Genomic DNA, 7,447 nt, shown 5'->3' with positions numbered 1-7,447 from the left:
GCCAAGTCAGTACCTTAGCATGTTATTGACTGCACTTGGGGAGGGATCTGTCCCAGGAAAATCTGTGCATCCCTCAGGAGAGAAAGAAGCAACAGGGCTGCCTACAGGGCAGTCTCAGGCTCCCCAGGGGTGTGAGCTCCTGGAGCAGGTTGGCCGCCTTCTGTCTGCTTCCAGGGGTGCAGCCTGGGTGCTCGGCGCTGGTGCGGATGGCTTGGGCTCAGCGTGGCACCAGGAGCCCACATCCCTCCGTCCCCTCTGGGGCTGGCACCTCCTGGCTGGTTCAGGAGCCACAGGGCTGTGCGGTCCGGCACCTGGGCCTCCCCTTGAGGTGACTGCGGATCGGGATCGCACGGGTCTGGGCCATTCCTAGACCCTCTCAGTGCCAGGAACCTCCGTGTCCCAGGGCCAGGCTGGCGCAACCGCCCGCAGGCCCCACAGCTCCACTCCAGGAACCAGAGGTGGGGGTCACAGGAGGGGCGGCTCAGTGAAGGGAAGTTGTCCATGGCCCAGGCCCAGGCCTGTTCGTGGTTCAGGCCCAGGGGCAGGGCCCGGGGGCAGGGTGGGCTCCAGGCACACACCGCATCCAAGGTGGGTTTCCAAGGTGGATGAGGCGGGGTTGGTGCAGGGGAGGAGGGAATCAACAACAGGCGATTCCTGCATCCGGGTCTCAGGGACTCCGGGGCTATGGTACAGGGAGCGGGACCTCAGGTACGCAGAGGACCATCCCAAGTCCTGCCAGAGTCACCATTAGGATGTAGCGACCTGGATCGCATAACTCAGGGGACCCCACAGAAGCCCACCCTTGCTGTCAGTCCTGGGAGTCCCCAGGGGGGGATGACCACACGCAGTGTTTTCTGACTTCCACAAACCGGTCTGAGAGATGCTGGGGACATGGTATCAGGAAAAGGGCCTCTGGTCCACAGAGGGGAGGGCCCAGGTCCTGCTGGAGTCAACCTCGGACGCAGAGGCGAGGTCTTTAGGCCTCCGCCTGGCCAGGGCCAGAAGCAAATGACCTCGCAGGGCCCGCAGTTCCTTCCCCTCCGCGTTTGGTCGTCCTTCCTGACGTGACGGCCCAAGGCTATTATTAGTATAGATAATATTCACGTAGATATATCACACTTTTGGTTCATTCATCTCTTTGTGAGCATTTAGTTTGTTTCAATGTTTGGTTATTAGAAATAATGATACAGTCAGTAAACATTGGGGTGCAGATATCTCTTAGAGATAGTAATTTCATTTTTTTCGGCTATATTCCCAGAAGTGGAATTGCTGGATCCTTTGGTAGTCCTATTTTTAATTCTTTGAGAAACCTCCATACTGTTTTCCATAGTATATGTAATTTACATGCCCACCAACAGTATACATGATTCCCTTTTCTCCACATCCACGCCAACATTTGTTATCGCTTGTCTTTTTGATGGTAGTAATTCTGATATGTGTGAGATATCTCATTGTGGTTTTGATTTGCATTTTCCTGATGATTAGTGATTCTGAGCAAATTTTCATGTACCTGTTGGCCATTTGAATATCTTCTTTGGGAAAATGTCTATTCAGGCCCTGTATACCCTTTAAAATTGGATTATTTTTTTTTCCTGTTGAGTTGTATGAGATCCTTATATTTGGGGTATTAATTTCTTATAAATAATGTGCTTTGCAGTTATTTTCTCTCACTACACAGGCTTTCTTTAGACTCTGTTGATCATTTCTTTTGCTGTGTAGAAGCCTTTCAGTTTGATGGAGCCTATTTGTTTATTCTTCCCTTTATTCCGTTCTCTTGTAGTGTCATATCCATAAAATCATTGCCAAGACCTATATCAAGCTTTTTCACTATATTTTTTCTAAGACTTTTATGGTTTCAGGTCTTACCTTAAGTCTTCAATCCATTTTGAATTGATTTTTGTGAGTGGCGTAAGATAGGGCTCCAGTTTTATTCTTTTTCATGTGAATATCCATTTCCCAGCATCATTTATTGAATAGACTAGCTTTTCTTCATTGAGTACTCTTGGCTTCCTTGTCAAATATTAGGTGATCATGTATGTGGGGGTTTATTTCTGGGCTCTCGATTCTTTTCTGTTGGTTTAAGTGTCTTTTTATATGCCAGTACCATACTGCTCTTTTTATAAATTTTTATTAAAGTTTAGTAGCCATGCAATATTATATTAGTGTACAATATAATGATTCAACATGCATATACCTTACAACGTGATCAGCACACTAAGTCTAGTAGCCATCTGTCACCATACAAAGGTATTACAGTATTGACTATATCCCCTGTGCTGTACACTATATCCCTGTGGCTTATTTATTTTATAGCTGGAATTTTGTCCCTCTTACTCATCTTAACATTTTTTACCCATCCCCTATACATCCACCCTTCTAGCAATCATTAGTGTATTCTTTGTATCTATGAATCTGTGTTCGTTTTGATTTTTAGATTACACATATAAGTGAAATAATGAGGTACTTGGATCTCTTCCTCTGACTTATTTCACTTAGCATATCACTCTTTCAGTGGTTCTCAACCTTCTGGCCCTCATGTTGTGACCCAACCATAAAATTATTTTTGTTGCTACTTCATAACTGTAATGTTGCTACTGTTATGAATCGTAATGTAAATATCTGGTATGCAGGATGGTCTTAGGCGACTCCTGTGAAAGGGTCGTTCGACTGCCAAAGGGGTCGCAACCCACAGGTTGAGAACCGTTGCTCTAGATCCATTCATGCTGTAGCAAATGGTAAGATTTCATTCTTTTTCTGACTGAGTAATATCCAGTCACATATATATATCAACTCTTCTTCACACAAACACACACACGCACACAACAAATTTTCTTTATCCATTCATCTAACAATGCACATCCAGGTTTTGCTTCCATATCTTTGATATTGTAAATAATGCTATAATGAACATGAAGGTGCATATATCTGTTCACATTGCTGTTTTCATTTTCTGGTAGATAGATTCCCAGAAGTAAAATTGCTGGGTCATATGCTAGTTCTATTTTTAATTTTTTTTTTAATTTTTTTGAGGACACTCCATACTGTTTTCAATAGAGGCTACACCAATTTACAATTCCACCAACAGTGCACGTCTATTCCCTTTTCTCCTCATCCTTGCCAGCACTTGTTTGTTGATTTATTGATCACTAGAGGCTTGGTGCATGAATTCATGCACGGGTGGGGTTCCTTGGCCTGGCCAGCAATCGGGGGCCAATCGGGGCTATCTCACCCAGTCCGATTGAGGCCGATCAGGGCCAGCCAGCTGAGGGGAGGGACTGCAGGAGGTTGGCCAGACACTGGAGGTTGGCTGTGGGAGTGCACTGACCACCAGGGGGCAGCTCCTGCATTGAGCGTCTGCTCCCTGGTGGTCAGTGCACGTCATAGCAAACAGTTGACTGGTAGTTTGGTCAACTGGTCATAACAGTTGTTTGGGCATATATATATATATATCCATTCTGACATGGGTGAGGTAATATCTTTTTGTGGTTTTGATTTACATTTCCCTGATGATTAGTGATATTGAGCATCTTATATCTGTTGGCCATCTATATGTCTTCTCTGGGGAAATGCCTTTTCATGTTCTTTGCCCATTTTTTTGACTGGGTTGTTTACCTTTTTTGTAATTGAGTTGTATGTGTTCCTAATATATTTTGGATATCAACCCCTTATTGGGTATATCATTTGTGCATATCTTCTCCCATTCAGTAGGTTGTCTTTTTGTTTTGTTGATAGTTTCCTTCACTGTGCAGAAGCTTTTCAATTCTACAAAGTTTCATTTTGCTTATGTTTACTTAGCTTGAGTAGCTTTCCCTTCCAATCTTGAAAAAGTAGTTCTTGTATTAAACTGTGTGTACAAGGTGGTTTTGGCAGGCCATTTGGAGTCATATTGGCTACAAGCAGCACCTGGTACACTGCTTGGCTGGGGCCACTGCACGCTTGGTGCAGGGTGGCCCAGTGCACTTGAACTTGTAGTGACTCCCTGTTAGTAGGGCTGTCCTTGCTGAAGTGGGCTCCAGGTGGTGTTCTCAGTGTGTGCACATGCAACAGTGCCTCAGCTGTCTGAGGCAGGTACAGCCTCTGGGCAAGGCAGCCCAGTACGCATGTGCACGCGGTGACCCCTTCTTGGTCTGGCTTTCGGGGCTGGAGCAGGCTTTGGGTGAGTCATCCCACTGTGGGTACATGCAGTGGCACCCTGGGTATCCTAGGCCAGATTGAGAATATGCTGGGAAAGTCCTGCAGCAGCTTTGCAGGTCTGTGGAAGCACCTGGATAGAGGTCCAATTTGCACTATTTAAGTGGAAGGGGAAGGTTAACAATGGTGCTCACCACCACCTTCGATTCCGGAGAGGTTCCACAGATCCCAGAGAGCTGTTGTGGTTCCCCATCCTTCTCCATGCAGTTTCTCTTTCTAGTTTGATGTGCAGAAACTGTTCAGTCAACCTTCAGTTGTCAGGAAGAATTGCTCTACATCTAAGTGTTTGTGGGAGGGACAGGTTCAAAGTCCTCTTCTGCTTCATCTTGGACCTGCCTCCAATACCACACTGTTTTGACTACTATATCTTTGTAATATAGTTGGAAATTTGTGTTCCACTATTATGATCTAGGCCAGTGATCGGCAAACTCATTAGTCAACAGAGCCAAATATCAACAGTACAACGATTGAAATTTCTTTTGAGAGCCAAATTTTTTAAACTTAAACTATATAAGTAGGTACATTGTTATTAACTTAATTAGGGTACTCCTAAGGCTTAGGGAGAGCCACACTCAAGGGGCCAAAGAGCCGCATGTGGCTCTCGAGCCGCAGTTTGCCGACCATGGATCTAGGCCATATTCCGATTTGACCAATTGTCCCACTAATGTCTTTTATAGCTATTTTCTTTTTTTAAAAAAATATATTTTATTGATTTTATACAGAGAAGAAGGGAGAGAGATAGAGAGTTAGAAACATCGATGAGAGAGAAACATCGATCAGCTGCCTCCTGCACATCTCCCACTGGGGATGTGCCCGCAACCCAGGTACATGCCCTTGACCGGAATCGAATCTGGGACCCCTCAGTCCACAGGCCGACGCTCTATCCACTGAGCCAAACTGGTCCCGGCTATAGCTATTTTCTTAGTAAAGTTTTCATTTAGGATTATCCATTGCATTTAGTTTTCATGTCTCTTCAGTTTTCCCTAACCTGAAACAGTACAACCTATCTTTGTCTTTCATGACAGTGACAATTTTTTAAAATACAGGAAAATTATGATGCCTCTCAATTGAAGTTTGTGTGTCATTTTCTCATTATTATATTTTGTTTTTGCATTTTGGCAGGAAAACCAGAGAAGTAATGTTGTATTGTTCTCAGGGCATCATATCAGTGGCACATGATACTGGTTTGACCCCTTAGAAATAATGTTAACCTTGATTACTTGGTTAAGATAATGCTTGCTAGATTCAGTCACTATAAAGTTATCATTTTTCTCTTTGCAGTTAACGGTTTTGCTGGCGATACTTTGAAACTGGGTAAATATCCTGTTTCTCAACAAACTAAAATCCACTGATTTGACAGCCTCTGACAATTCTTGACTGACTCAGTTTTTACTGTGATGACTGCAAAATGGTAATTTTCAAACTCCATCATGTTTGCTGCATTTATTAGTTGGTATTCTATTTCAAGGAAGAGATTTTTTGTCCATATATTTGTATTTTATTTATTTCTATTAGTTTGGAAACATAAGTTTTACTTTATTTCATGATTGTCCCATTTTTATCACTATTTATTATTCATTTCCTAGATTTATCCATGGTAGCCAATTCAAAATGGCTTCCCTGTCTTTTTCACATGTCCCTATCATTGTTTGATACATACTTTGACCTCACAATATATTAACTTCCTTACTTTCAGGCCTATCTTGTATTTCCTGCTTCATTAACCATTTCTCGGGAACTCTGATACCTTCTAATGGGAAATGGTACTTAGAAATCAAGACATGGGTGCATGAATCTTTTTTAGCTTAACATTTTGTTATTCTTTTCCAATTAAAGATAGTACAGACATTATGGTTTATATAATACTGATAATCTAGTATTTGTTGAGTTTTGTTCTATGTTATAGAGAACATGATCCATTTTTAAATGTTTCATGTGAGGCTGAAAAGATTTTGTATATTCTAATTATTGCATGTAGGGTTCTATAAATGTCCATTAAACTTACAATTCTTCTGTATCACCATGAATATTATTAGTTGCTAAATCTATCAATTATGGAGAAAGTTATTTTTTTTCTCTCTAGCGAATTTAGTGGGGTGACCCTGGTTAACAAAATTAGACAGTTTTCAGGTGCACAATTCTACAACACATCATCTGTATACTGTATTGTGTGTTCACCCTAAGTCAGGTTTCCATCAATCACCATTTATCCCATCATACCCTCCTTTACCACCCCTCCTCCTCCCCCTCCCTCTAAGTCAGGTTTCCATCAATCACCATTTATCCCATCACACCCTCCTTTACCACCCCTCCTCCTCCCCCTCCCTCTCACCCTGGCAATCACCACACTGTTGTCTGTGTCCATGAGTTTTTTTCTTCCTTTTTCTTTTTTATTCAATCCATCCACCTGTCCCCACCCACCCCCCCAACTGACGCCCCCTTTATAGCTGTCATCCTGCTCTCTATCTATGAGTCTTTCTCTATTTTGCTTTAAATTGCCACTGTGATTGTGAGTTTGTCAGGTTCTTGTAATTCTGTAAATTTGTGTTTTATATATTTGAGTCTTTGTAATTATATGCATAAAAGCCTGAAATAGATACATCTTTTATTATTTTTAGTGACCTATTTTCCTTTTTGCATTTAAAGTCTCTTGTTTTCCTTTGGGTGGTATTTCCTTTTCCATTCTTTTACTTACTCACATTTTTCTTTTATTTTTCAGAAAATTTTCTGCCAACAAAAGTGAATGCATTGACTTATTTCTGAAGTTAACAGCAGGATCTATAATTAGCAGAAAACATGAGCTTTATATCCCCAAACATTTTTCTTCACCAGTTGTTTTAAATAAAATTTTAACTTTTCAGACATTCTTTGGGTTGATCCATCAATTGTTTATTTTGCTACATATCTCTCTTTATAAGTATATGCACACACTCACTTTGTTTTTGCTTAACCATTTGGAAGGAACTTGCAGATATCATGGCACTTCAGCTCTAAACACTTAAGTGTTTATCTCCTAAGAACGGGGGCATTACTATTGTCACACTCAGAGAAATTGGACAGTAATTCAACACTGTTATCCAATATACTGTTTTTTTATATAATTTTTTTTAAATTTTATTTTTTATTACAAAGGGTATTACATATGTGTCCATTTTTTCCCCCCGCCCAAGACAGTCCCCTAGCCTCCCCCATCCCCCAGTGTCTTATGTCCATTGGTTATGCTTATATGCATGCATACAAGTCCTTTGGTTGATCT

At 41.8% G+C, this 7,447-nt stretch overlaps 1 long non-coding RNA gene across 1 annotated transcript in view; it reads left to right on the top strand.

The window, feature by feature from the left end:
• LOC102770517 overlaps window positions 1-7,447 on the top strand; it is a 19,854-nt gene that overhangs the window by 6,374 nt on the left and 6,033 nt on the right. The window contains exon 2 of the long non-coding RNA XR_436184.2: window positions 5,473-5,602. This is a non-coding gene — a long non-coding RNA (uncharacterized LOC102770517). The remainder of the gene's footprint in view (window positions 1-5,472; window positions 5,603-7,447) is intronic.

The sequence above is a fragment of the Myotis davidii genome, unplaced genomic scaffold (assembly GCF_000327345.1).
Source record: "Myotis davidii unplaced genomic scaffold, ASM32734v1 scaffold546, whole genome shotgun sequence".
NCBI classification, from domain to species: domain Eukaryota; kingdom Metazoa; phylum Chordata; class Mammalia; order Chiroptera; family Vespertilionidae; genus Myotis; species Myotis davidii.
The sequence above is the reverse complement of the archived record's forward strand: the minus strand, read 5'-3'. Positions and strand labels throughout refer to the sequence as shown.